Here is a 14,136-nt window from a genome sequence, read left to right as displayed (position 1 = left end):
TAACAAAGAATGTTAATAGGTGCTACAAGCAAAACAAAATCTGTAATTATAAAGTGTGAAAGACCCTGGCTGAAAGAAAATTAGAATGGTTTCTTTGACACCAGTTTTTCAGACTCCCTTAATGTGTTAATGTGAATAGACAATCTCCAAGAAGGGGATCTAAAAAGAAGTGTTTTCCAAAATTTGGGGCATTTTTTCACTTCAAAGCACCATGGGAAAGGGATGTGGGGATGTATTTCCCTCTCCACCTGTGTCAGAAAAGGCAACTCAAGCCCTTCTTAGCTCTAACTCCTTAGTGGAAGGGCTTCCCTGATAGCTCAGTGGTAAAGAATCCACCTGCCAAAGCGGAAGATGCAGGTTCAACCCCTGGGTGGGGAAGATCCCCTGGAGAAGGAAATGGCAACCCACTCCATTATTCTTGCCTAGAGAATCCCATGGACAGAGAAGCCTGGAGGGCTATATTCCATGGGCTTGCACAAGAGTCGGATGGGACTTAGCAACTAAACAAGAATCACCTTAGTGGAAATCAACCCTCATATTACTTCCCTATTCAAAATCTGTCAGCATTTTAAAAATATTTTAGAGTATTTTAAGGACACAACACCAAATTTTGACTTGGGCTTGTAAAGATGGTTCCTGCCTAAATCTGCAGTTTCCTCCCTTACTTCCCTGGAATTAAGCCCCTAGAAAGTGCCTAGCTCTCACTCTCTCTCTCTCTGCGCCTTCACAGTCAAACCTCTGCGGCAGAGCCACTGGCCAGCCTGGGAAAGGCCCCTCTGGGTGCCCTGGCCTGGGTGATGTCACTGCCTGCCCTGGGGTCTCGGTTCTTGGTGGTTGTGCTTTGGTGCTTCAGCTCTCCCCACTCTTCACTTCTTTCACAAGGCTTTCTGCATAGTAGGTACCTATAAATATTTGTTGAAGAAACTGATGGATGAATGAAGAGTTTTCACCTAACAGAAGTGATACAGAGTGGGAAGGGAGGAGCTTAATGTCAACAGGATGTTAAAGAATACTGCTAATCAACACCTGGTTTTCCATATGATATTTGAATCACCCAAGAACTGGCCAAAATCCTACCCATTTAAGGTACAGAGAAAATTTTGCTTTTATTTTTAACTCTATTAGACATATAAACATCCCACAGTGTGAAATCTACACACATATTCTTCCACCCACTGGTGAGTCACTCTTTTACGATTCTACTTCTCTATTACTACTAGATTCTCTTTCTTGACCCTTGAAGACTAAATAGCGAGAAGCTGATTTTTTTTTCCAGTATTATTTTTTAGGGAAAGAAAAAAAATATTGATTTTTTAAATAAGTATCAGACCATGGTAGAGTGGTACATTTATGCCTTATGAAGTCGGACATACAGATCCAAACGAGTATTCAGGGTTAACGACTTAGAAGCTGTGATACTGCTCTACGTAAATGAGCCAATATCACCATGATCAGTGACTCCCCACTCGCTCCACGGCTCTCTCACTGCCCTCAGGCAGCCTCAGAGTGGCGGCCTCACCAGGCTGCTAATGCCACTGAAGAACTGCTAATGGCTTTTCCCGCTTCTCTGCTCAAGTACAAAGGAGAAACCGGGCATTAAAACTTCCAGTTAGTTAGAGGGAAGGGAAAAAACAAAATGCACATTAATTTTCTGAAATCATAAGCTAAGAGGTTTCCTTCTCACTTTCTCATCCTGTTTTGGTTTCCTTCTTCAGTTTAACATAGTCTCAGAGTCAAATTTAAGACATGTCTTTCTATTTATATGAATTGTGGTCATCAGAAGCAGGGCTGCATTCATGCCTAAAGTAATCATCTATTTATTCAGACCACCTATGGGGTATGCTTCCCTTCTCAAAAGTAATACCATTAGCACCTGTTTTGAAAGCCTGAAAAATTGAGAGCTAGAGTCAAACATAAAATTTGCCTTTCTGCAGAAGTCTGTCAGTGTGGCTTTATGTAATATAATGCTTTATATTAAAATAACATTTGACTCATGTGTATTTGCCCACTCTGAAGGCACTAAATACCTGAAGGATCAAACTGTTTTGGAAAAATAAAACTACACCCACAAATACTTTACTTCATAGTTTTGTTTAATAATTCATTTTTGTTTGCCTATTTAATCTTTCATAAATCTAAGAACTCCATAAGTGTTTGGCAAATTGAATAAATCAATATCCTTGACAGTGATAAGAATTAAATTTTTTAAAAACAAAGTAAAGCAAAATCAGTTTCTACAAAAGATAGAATTAATTGGTGATAAACAAGTCAGATATTTGATTCACTGTGGCTTAGAAAGATGGTCCCAGAGTAATGAGATGAATATGTCCTGATCCTGCAATGATGCAAACTGGACTGAAAGAAGCAGGCTGGGTTTGAGTCTGCTCTGAACATGCGGACAGAACCTGAGCTCATCTGTCTGACATCATGTGAAAAGTGAAAGTGCTAGTTGTTTAGTTGTGTCCGATCCTTTGGGAACCCACAAACTGTAGCCTGCCAGGCTCCTTTGTCCACAGAATTCTCTGGGCAAGAATGCTGGAGTGCATGGACATTTCCTTCTCTAGGGGGGTCTTCCCAACCCAGGGATCAAACCCAGGTCTCCTGTATTACAGGCAGATTCTTTACCATCTGAGCCACCAGGGAAGTCCTGTCTGACATCATATCTCTAAATTGTTATAGTTACTGAACAGATCATCGGATTAGGTATAGCTTTTGTTTTGTATACATTGACTTAGCACTAGTTCTCTCTATGTTACCAATCCTGAGGCAACCCAAAATATTTCTAATCGAAAACACCACTCATTGCTCTTAAGATTTCCTCAAAGATGTTATGGTAGGTTGAAAAATGACTTCCTAAGAGATGTTTAAGTCCTCATCCCTAGAATTTATGAATGTTATCTTATTTAGGAACAAAAGGTCTTTGCAGATGTGATTAAGTTAAGGACTTGGAGATGGGGAGGTTATCCTGGATTATCTAGTTGGGCATTAACTGATATCACATCCCATAAGACTTAAATGTATCCTTAAGAGAGAGAGATTAGAGACAGACACTTGGAGAGAAAAGTAATGTAAAGATGGAGCAGAGACCGGGGTGATGCAGGCATGGGCCAAGGAACGCTGGCTGCTGCTAGAAAAAGCAAAAGAGTGTTCTTCTCTAGAGTCTCCAAAGGGAGCATGGCCTTGGCAACACTATGATTTCAGACCTCTATCCTCCAGAACTTTGAGAAAATAGTAAATTTCTATTGTTTTAAGTCACCAAGTTTGTGGTCATTTGTTACAGCAGTCACAGAAACCCAGGATGTAGTTTTCTCTCAAAGAAATTACAGACTTCTAAGACATGCAATAAAACAGGTTCTTAAAAGATAGTCCTTGGGGACTATTACAGAATTACCCAGAAGGATTTTTCAAAGATATGGCTTTGTGATTCATCATGTCACTGATGCAACCCTTGGGTGTGTGGAAGAGAAATAAGGCTGAGAGGAAATGGTATAGACCCAGCTTTCCAACCAGCATCCCCACAGCACTGTGCCTTCAATGGGCTGCAGGTCTGTTGTGAGAAACTGATCCTGCAAGCTTCAGTATGACTGGAAGGCTCTTGAGTGGTCAGAGCTCCTCAGTCACCTCCAGCCATGGGCAGCTTCAGTTTGAAGCTCTAAAGTGAAGTAAGATCTGATGAAGTTCCTTGTAGACTTGCACTGTTCCATGGTGGCCACCAAGAATTTGAAGAGACTGCCATTTTAAAGTCTTGACTAGGAAGTGAATGCAAGTCACTCTAGCATTAAACCTGTTATAAAGAAGTTATATTCACAGAAGCAAACTTCAGTTTCTCAAAAAAAGTTTCTTAAAAATATTTTTGGAGGTTTTCATTCTATTTTTCTTTGGTTAAGTTTTTTTCCACCAAATCTCCCATGTGCTTGTCAATGAAAAACTGTTACCTGCCATAGTATGAAATATAAAGATGCAATAAGAGTCAGCGATTGGATCCTTAAAGGTGTCATTGCCTCTGAAAGCAAATTATTACTAGTAAAAAGTCATCCTTCCAGGGTCAAGGTCAGCTGTCAGGGGAAAAGCTTTGAAATTTATATTTGAAGGGAAAATATGTGACCAATTTCTAGTATGATTATTCAGATTCTTTACTGTCAAACTTGGACTGAAAAGATCAAGACTTTTGACCAACTACCAGCTATTTCCCATTATGAAAAATCTGAGAAAAGAATGAACCATAAATTTAGGGGTCTTACTAAGTGGAAAGAACTGTTATTGCTTTGAATACTGTGGGTACATTTTGAGTCTGTCCTGTGGGATGTTTAGCACAACATATGAGATGGAACGTTGTGACTGCACATGTCATATTTTTTATTTTTTGAGACAAAATAGAACTGCCACGTCCTGAGATAAAGGAACGGAAAATATAAGCACACATAATGAAGACTGTAGAAATTTGACATAAAAAAGTATTATGTTGTCTGATACATTGTCCCATCAACTTGTTCATTATAATGCATTCTTATGTTCTATCCTATTCAGAATTTCTAGCTGTCTGTTTGTGCATTGATTTTACACCTCCCACCACAAAGCTTGGAAACACTGATGAGCATCTTCCCAAACTTTAAAACCTTGCGGTATGAGGAGGAGGACATTTCTATTGCTGTAATCTCTATAGATATGCTCACATGGTTCATTTGTTCAGTTCCAAGTCTTTGGTATCTTGTCACTCCTTTTGAATATACTGAATACACTTGTCACTCCTTTTGAATATATGTCTAGCCCTTCCCAAAAGGGATCCTTAGTATAACTTGAATTAGACTGCAAGTGCTACCAGATAAGTTTTGAAGAAGAAGTATGTGTGAAGAAGTATGGACCATGAATCTAGAGGTGTGTCTGTATCATTCCAATACACCATTATCAAGACTAAATCACCCACCATCAGTAACTAATTCTCCATTGTGGTAAATTAGTTTGTGGTCACTTACCTCCTCCCCTCATCCCAAAGTCTCTGCTTCTATGTTTAGTATCTCCAAGTTTCTAAATAAAAGCCCAGATTAAAAGCTAAACCCCTTGCTTCATATGATTCCTGAGCTTCACAGGAATAGACAAGATGAAGTGAAACGAACGGAAGGAGTCAGGACTGGTTCTGGTCTCTGAAGAGGTAGGTGCTGAAGTAATGGAGTAGATGATGAGTGAGTGCTCAGCTGCTGAACAGAGCAGATGAAGCAGATAGAAGGCAGCTATGAACCAAAAACCACGCAGTGGGTTAAGGGAAAGATGGCAAGTGCAGGGAACATGCAAGCTGGAGTTGGGGCAATAGAGGTATAGTGGAGACAGTGCAGAGAATCAATGAAAAGGAAGAGAACTAAAGAAAAGAATAGAGAAATACATGAAGAAGTAATACAGTATGGCTTTCTGATTTATTGTTTATGGGAGTGAAAAGGAAAGAAAACGGAACAGAGTAATGATTCCCAGGTTTTTAGTTCCACAGACGAGGTATCTGCCAATAACTGAGATAGAGAATAAAGAGCAGAAGTGAGTTTGCAGGAGAAGATGAAGAATTTAGTTTGGGATATCATTGAGTGGCTGTGGGATATTCATGGAAGGATGTAGATCTGACAGTAGGGTGTATGAGTTTGGTATGTGAAGGAAAGGTCTTCCCCTGTGTTCACTGAAGCATTATTTACAATAGCCAGGACATGGAAGCAACCTAAATGTCCATCAACAGATGAATGGATAAAGAAGATGTGGTATATACACACCATGGAATACTACTCGGCCATAAAAAATAATGAAATAATGCCATTAGCAGCAACATGGATGGACCTAGAGATTGTCATACAGAGTGAAATAACTCAAGACAGAGAAAGACAAATATATGATATCACTTATAGGTGGAATCTAAAAAATTGGTACAAATGAACTTATTTACAAAGCAGAAATGGAGTCACAGATGTAGAAAACAACCTTATAGTACCAAGGGGGAAGGGAGGAGAGGGATAAGCTGGGATATCGAGACTGACATATATACACACTACTAAACATAAGATAGATAATTAATAAGGACCTGCTGTATAGAACAGGGAACTCTACTCAATACTCTGCAATGGCCTACACGAGAGAAGAGTCTAAAAAAGAGCAGACATACATATATGTTATAACTGATACACTTTGCCGTATAGGAGAAACAAATGCAACATTGTAAATGAAATATACTCCAATAATAATTAATTTTTAAAAAGGTCTAGCTGAGCTGAAGGTATTTGGAGTCACCAGCATCCAAGTGTATCTTAGATCTATGAGAGCAGAAGACCGCAACCAGAGAGTATGGACATGAAACAAGAGGAAGGTCATGGGTGGAATTCTGGGGAATACCATGGGAAGGCCCACAACAGAAATGATAAAGGAGGCCAGAGACATTAGAAAATCAACTAAGTGGTATGAGGGGAAACAGAATTTCAAGAAGAAATTCACATTCCACAGAGAGGACTGATAAGCAGAGGACTTAAAAGAATTCTTTGAACTTAGCAATTAAGAAGTCCTTGGGAAATCAACTGAGGGCAGATTGATAGATTGTGTGGAAAGTTAGAATTTAAGATATTTGAAATAGAAAACTCCAATGATGATAAAATCCAGTGGAGAGAGGGTCATGCCTAAGGAGTAGGGTGTTAAAACAGAAAGTCAAGATCAATAGAGTTAAGGCCACAGAACATAAAACTAAATGTGTGGTTGAACTATTCCAGGATGGGTACTTCCCTGGTGGTCAAGTGGCTAAGACTTTGAGCTCCCAGCGCTGGGATCCTGGGTTCCATCCCTGGTCTGGGAGCTAGATTGCACATGCCATAAGTAAATATTCCATGTGCTGCAACTAAAAAACAAAACAAAACAAAAACCCACATGCTGTACCTAAGACCTAGCACAGCCAAATAAATAAATCTATAAATAAACATAAAAAAAGAAATATCCCAGGATGGCTGTTTATGTCAGCGGGAATCACTGAATGAAGTATCAAAATCTCCAGGAGATGTTGCATATGCCTGGCCCACCTATTAATAGTTAGGAGGGAGGGGGCTCCCCTGGTGGTCCAGTGGTTAGTACTCTGAGATTCCACTGCAGGGGCAGGGGTCCATCCCTAGTCAGCAAACTAAGATCCCACATGCCCTGCAGCATGGCCAAAAAAAAAAAAAAAGGAGTTGGGAGGGAGGCATAGAAGGTGGTGTGGTAACACTTTCTAAGCCTTAAAAGAGGACAGCCTCTGACTTGAGGGGATGGGTAAGATAATGGACATCAGCAAGTGGGGAGCATGGTCGATGCCAAACAATCCCACTCCCCACCACCAGCAGCAGACCTGAAATACTGGGTGTGGGAGAACAAGTCCCCCGAGTTGGAAAGGGTTGAAAGAGATATGGCGTCTTGCAGGAAAGAAGGGTGAAGTGAATGCTCTCCGAAGGTGTTAAAGCAAAAGAGGGGGTTCCTTAAAATATGATTCCCTAGTACTGAGTCACAAGGACTGTGGGTCAAAAAAGTGTAAGAGTCAGAGAGAAGACACTGAACTGAAGAGTAGAGGGTACCCATGGAGGAGATGGTAGGTGATGGGGATGAGAGGTGGAGGGTGCAGAGATGGAACTGACTGACCTCGATACCCAGACTCAGGCACAGGCTGTTTGGGTGTCTGAATGGGACTGGCATTCTGGGACCTGGATGCAGTGGGAGGGGTGGGTCGTACTCATAGTTTCCTGGCTGAGTGTCTTGAGATTTGGTAATTGAGAGAATTTTGTCCTTAGCACATGATAACTAAAAAATGCCGCTTGCCATCTTGCTCTACAGGGACTGAGTCATAAGCCACTGTAGCCACTGACCTTCAATACATCCTTAAAGGAGTTCACGGTGAAGATCAGAATGAGATACTCTGTGCTCTGGGAAAACTGGCAGAACAGAGCTTCAGACAGCTGGATATTATCAGGAGAATATGAACCTATATGCTCGCATCTCTCTGTTTTTAGAAAAGCATTAAAATCATTAACAAAGATCATTGTTCCTCAATGACTAGCAGTAACTTTCTATTGAGGTCTGTACTTGGTTGCATGTACCTCCTTCACCAAAATCATATATTTTATGTATATTTATATATATATATATATATATATATATACACACACACACACACACACACACTGACCTCCTCCCTTACCTGCTGAAACAGAGGCTGTCTCTCAGGCTACAGTCCTTAATCTGACACTGAGTAAACTGGACACACAGCTTTTACATCGTGCATTTTTTTTAAGTCAACAGATGGTTAGGTGAAGAATGCTACAGATGCCAGGAGTCCATCTCAGCATTTGCACATCCTTTCTGTCCCCTCAGGGTCACTTTTTCCCTTTGAATCACTGTCACGGCTCCTGTTTTATAAAACCAACTTGCCTTTGCCAACTTGGCTTCTTTGAAGATAGATCAAGAATCCCATCTTGATGCCCCGGAAACCAAGGAACGGTAATTGAAAGGGGTGGAGAGAAGGGGAGGTCACTGGAATGCCTAAGAGGGCGGCTTACATGGGGAGGAGTCATCATTAGAGGAGGTGCTTGCTTTTTTCCTTTGTTTCAATTTTTCAAAAATTTGCAACAGTGCAACAAGGGTCAAGAAAGAGATCTTACTACTTTTGGTGTCCCATTTGCTCTTTCTTACCAGCTACGTTCTTCCAGAAACGTAGAAAGCGTCCTCCGCTATCTCCCTTCCTTCATGCACCACTTTCATAGTCACTGAGTATATGTGCTTGAGCAAAGCCCTGAGTCTGATGCCAAGGGAGCATATCAAAACGTCCTTCGTGGAAAGGAACAATGAGAGCTGAGAGCAAAGGGGAAAGAGAGCCCTGGAGATGCAGTAAGAAGGCCTGGGTGTGAGCCCTAGCCATGTCATTCAGCAATTTTGTGATTTTGAACGACATACCCAACCTGATCACCTATCTAATGGAGATAATAATACCTACTTCAGAAACATTTTATGAAAATTAAACGAGATATATCAAAATGCCTTTGAAATGATAAGACCCCATGTGATGGAATGTGGTAAGAGGAGTGAGAAAGGCCCCAATAAAGTGGTTTGGATATTCATAGGAGAGAGTACACCCCCACCTCATGTTACCGCTGATACTTTCCTTATGCTTTTACTATTTATAACATATATAAATCACAGTTCCACGTAAACAGTTCCAGAATTTCTTCTCAGGTAAAATAGGCCAACAGTCTGCTTGGTGGTATTTTGTAAGTTAAAATTGTAAGTCACAAATGTTGTTGTTGTTCAGGTGCCAAGTCGTGTCCAACTCTTTGTGACCCATGGACTGCAGCATGTCAGGACTCTCTGTCCCTCATCATCTCCTGGAGTTTGCCCAAGTTCATGTCCATTGAATCGGTGATGCCATCCAGCCATCTTATCCTCTATTGCCCTCTTCTCTTACTGTCTTCAATCCTTCCCAGCACCAGGGTATTTTCCAATGAGTTGGCTATTTGCCTCAGATGGCCAAAGTATTGGAGCTTCAGTCACAAATATTTATTCTTTATTCTTAGTAAACAGCTTAAACAGGCAAGATTCAAATAAGTAATTTTATGTATAGAATCATGGGATAGATAAACAGAAATTTTCCCATAGAGATAGGAGAATCTTGTCTATCTTTATCCTCCAAGAACTTCTGATGGTGACCATATAAATGTCATTGTGAGAGCTGAACTTTTTTTCATGTATTGCTATCTTAAAACCCTCTATACCATTCCTTCCAACCCCCAAATCTGAATACATGAATAATTTTTATTTTTGAATTGCAGCAAGTTTTCACACTTGCCAGTAAAAACCAACTCCATTACTGTTTTATAAGCTGAACTTTTGTTTCAATTTTTCTTTATAAAGGAATGCTGATTCCAGTCCAAGAAAGGCATTTTCTCCGAATTGCTTAAGCACTCCTTATTCATACTTGTGAATCATGGGTGCAAAAATGCAGACACAAATCTGTCAGAAAATGTGGATGTCTTTAAAAACACCTTTATGTGAGAAATCATTAACATAAGATGGTGAGGTATGAAGTAAAATGAATTGCATCGATAACAGCATAAGCAGACACTACTCTTAAAGTAACTTATGAAGGATCTGCATTTATTTAAATAAGATAAATGACTGCTAACATGTATTGAATATTAGCTTTATAGTATGAACAGTGGTTGCCATTTACTGTCTTCAGTCCTTCCCAGCACCAGGGTATTTTCCAATGAGTTGGCTATTTGTACCCTTATTAATTCATTTAATCCTCACAACAACCCTATGGGTTTGAGGAACCACCATACTGTTTTCCACAGCAACTGCACCATTAAAAAACAAACAAACAAACAAAAAACCAAACTTCCTTTTAATGTATTCAATTTGAGTTGTTTACATAACGCAATGGCATTTTGCTATTACAGCATTAACACAGTAGTGCTTGATCAAAGACCAGCACATCTTAGTCATAACACATTAGGTTAAAAAATCACCTCAGAAGGTAAATATGAAATTGCCTAACTTCCAGAAGCAGACAGTAGGACGGTGGTAACCAGAGGCTGGAGAAGGGGGAAGGTACTGGAAGATATTAGTTGCAGGCCACAAGGTTCAAGTTACGAAAAATCAGTAAGTCCTAGACATCCACTGCATAGCCCAGTGCTTACAGCTAGCCTTAGTGCACTGCACACTGAAAAATGGGCTGACAGGGTAGATTTTATGTGGCTTTCTTATCATGCATACACTAAAACAGCAATAATAAACAAAAGGAGACGGAGGACGTTTCTGGAGGAGACTGATGTGTTTATGGCGTAGGTCATAGTGCTGGTTTCACGGGTGTATACTTATCTCCAAGCTCCTCAAGCTGTGTATATCAAATATGTGCAGCTTTGTGTGTGTCAGTCATACCTCATTCGTTTTTTTTTTAAAGCAGTTTGTGGGATGATGTTTTGAGACTATGAATATCTTGTTTTCCAACAGCTTTTCTCCTGATAGTTTTAGACTCCAATGTTGATTCTTGTCTGTATCAATTACAAAAATGGTGACTGGAGTAAGGTGATTTTTCAGTCCTGTAATTCTCAATACATCTCATTTTTTAATGTTCAGCAAAATATCTGGCTTTCAAAAGTAAAAACTCCTTAAGGGCAAGTAGAGGCTTCTCAGTGTGCTGAAAGTATAAATCTCCTAAATCTGATGTCACTCACAGACATATCTGAATGCTCCACAAGAGAAGGAAGAACCAACCACCTTGTTGTATTCTAGAATAAACATATATGGATAGAAGTTGTTGAGAGACTGTGGCCTTAGTCTTCTATTATAAAAGTGCAAAAGTCTGATGATCTGGCCATTAATACGGATGCTTCTGCCTCTGGAGAAGGTGATCAGAAAACATAATTTTAAAAAAGGGATATTCATGCTGCTGCAGTTATAAATCATACATTCACAATCAAGCAGTTCTCTTCTAGACATTTTAATTTTGCTTTAGCCTTTTCTTCTCTGCCACATGTGGATCATATTCTAGATGAATTAAAATCTGCTGCAAATGGGTGTGGCATACACAAAGCCCTGTAACTCTTGGGGGATGAACCCCTGGTACGATGTGGGAGCCCACGTCATCCTCCACTTACACCGTTTTTGTTTTGATGTGTATCACCAAACAGAGCTGACTGTTTAATGTTCTTGGGCTTTCTGGTGTTGTACCTCTTGGAGAAAGATTATCACTACAGCGAATAGCCTGAATTTTCAAGCCAGCTCTCTCCCCAACAATAGGTCGCTGCTCTGGAACTTCAGCATCTGAGATGATAGGAACTGCGCTCAGCACATTTCAGGTCTCCCACCTGCACTTGCCTTGCTCAGTTCTGGAATTTCTATCACAGCCCCCACAGCAGCTGTGCACACCTGACTCAGGTTATAAGGAGGCCCTCAGACTCTTGAAAGTCTCATCTTATTTCTCCTCTAACAGATGCTCTTCTGGAAGGAACAATCAAGCTGTGAAATAAAATGAATTGTCAGGAAACTAGAAGCATCTCTACCCTTCAAAAAAATAAAGCTTGCACAATGCAACTTCCTGACTTTTTTCTAGTTATTTCCTATTTTGAATATTTAAATGCCTGAAATGATTGTGGTTATTTGCTTCCTGTAATGCAAACTTAAGTTTTAAATATTTTACATTTATATATAAATAAAAATCAAGACATATTATATACATAATATTTTGTTACTTATATTTTGATATCTTCAACATTTAACCCATTAACTTTTTAAAAAAGGGAAATTTTTTAAAAAAAGATCTAGTTAAAATGATATAAGTATTAACATGGAGAGTTAACCTAAAGAGTGAAGATGGCCTTCCCCTTATAGACAGGTATTGCTGTCACATAGTGTGGGCTTAGGAAATTGAGAAACCTTAGGAAATTGTCAAAGAAATGGAAAAGCCCCCACCAGCTATATTCCCAATTCCCAGCCCCCTGTGTGCACACCATGGGCCTTCACTGAAAAAGACACGATTGACATCAGGCAAAAGTGACACTATGCATTTGTCAGGATTCCATTGGTGTTAACCTAACATACTAGATTTTAAAAAACCAACCTTATTGGCTCACACAAGTGAAAAGTCAAGAGGCACATGTGGCAAGTTGAAGTCAGAAGTTCAGACAATATTATCTGGACTCTCTCTTTCCTTCCTCAGCCCTGCTTTCCTCTGTGTGCGCTTTCCTCAGACAGGCTTTTCTCCAGCACCAAGAATGGTCACCACCTACTCTCCACCTACCTAGTCCTTAGAGGCAGAGATTTCAAAGTAAAAAAAAAAAACACAAGCTGCTCTCACCTGGCATCTATACTGTTAGTGAAAACAAGTTTTTATAAATGATAAACTATAATTTAAAAAGAAACAAGAACAGTCTGCTCATCAACTATTTGTATTTATATTTGCTAACGGGAGAAGACTTTTGAGGAGGTGGTAGTTGATGGCAGAGGGGTACAAGAAAAGCACACTTTGTTTCATTTTACTTTTTGTCATACCACGCAGCCTGCCGGATCTCGTTCTCCAACCAGAGGCTGAACATGCATGCCGGTGGAGTCTTAACCACTGAACTGCCAGGGAAGTCCCTAAGAAAGGTACACTTTAGACAGTGCATTATTCTCTCCACATTTGCTTCACCTTTGGGAGAGTTTGTGATTATCTTGTACTGAATATAGCACAGAAAAATATCTTTGGTGCAAAATTATGGGTAAACTTAATAGTGCTTCAAAATGAAAAAACAGTGCCCATGTAAAGCAAGATCCTTCCACCTCAATTCTCTTACAGAGAACAGTTTTGAATTCACCAAAAGTGTGAAGTTCACACTTGTTCCTTTGATATCCTCTGACTATGAACTGTTGTGTCAATTGATGAGTGTGTTTTTGCCTGAAATGGATTTAAAATACAACTGTATTTAGTGTGCAATTGGGTAAAAACACATAAGTCAGAAAAAAAGGAGCAACTGCACAAAAAGTGGTAAAATTTTTCAAGATTTATTAACTGAACAGACAAGTTATGTGGAGTAAGTATATATTTGAAGCATTTATGACTGAGATTTTTCCAGAGTTGATGGAAGATATAAATCCTTAGGTTCTAGAAGCACAAAGATCCTTAAGCAAGACAAATCAAGGAAATGCACACTCAGACATTTCACAGGGAAACTGCAGAACATCAAAGACAAGCAGAAAGTTTTAAAAGCAGCTGGAGAGAGAAGACAAACTATTTACAAAAGGGCAACAGTTAGGCTGACAACTGACTTCTCAACAGCAATGACAGAATCCAGAAACAGTGAAGTAATACCCTCAGAGTTCTGAGAGAAAATAACTGCCAATCTAAAACATACACCCAACTAAATCATACTTTAAGGACAAGAATGAAACAAGAACATTTGAAACAAACAACAACTGAGAATGTTTTCAACCTACTCTGACTAAAAAAAATACTTTTATAAAGGGTAAGCTTCAAAAAGAGAGAATGTAAGATTCAAGAAGAGGTTATTTGAGGAATACCTGAATTTTTAAATTTACTTGTGCATTTCTTGTAAATAAATTAGTACAGTATTTGCCCTCCTTTTTATGCTATTAGTAACCTATACATACCCATCTTTTCTT

Source organism: Muntiacus reevesi, chromosome 11 (assembly GCF_963930625.1).
Source record: "Muntiacus reevesi chromosome 11, mMunRee1.1, whole genome shotgun sequence".
NCBI lineage: Eukaryota > Metazoa > Chordata > Mammalia > Artiodactyla > Cervidae > Muntiacus > Muntiacus reevesi.
Note: the sequence above shows the minus strand (reverse complement) of the source record.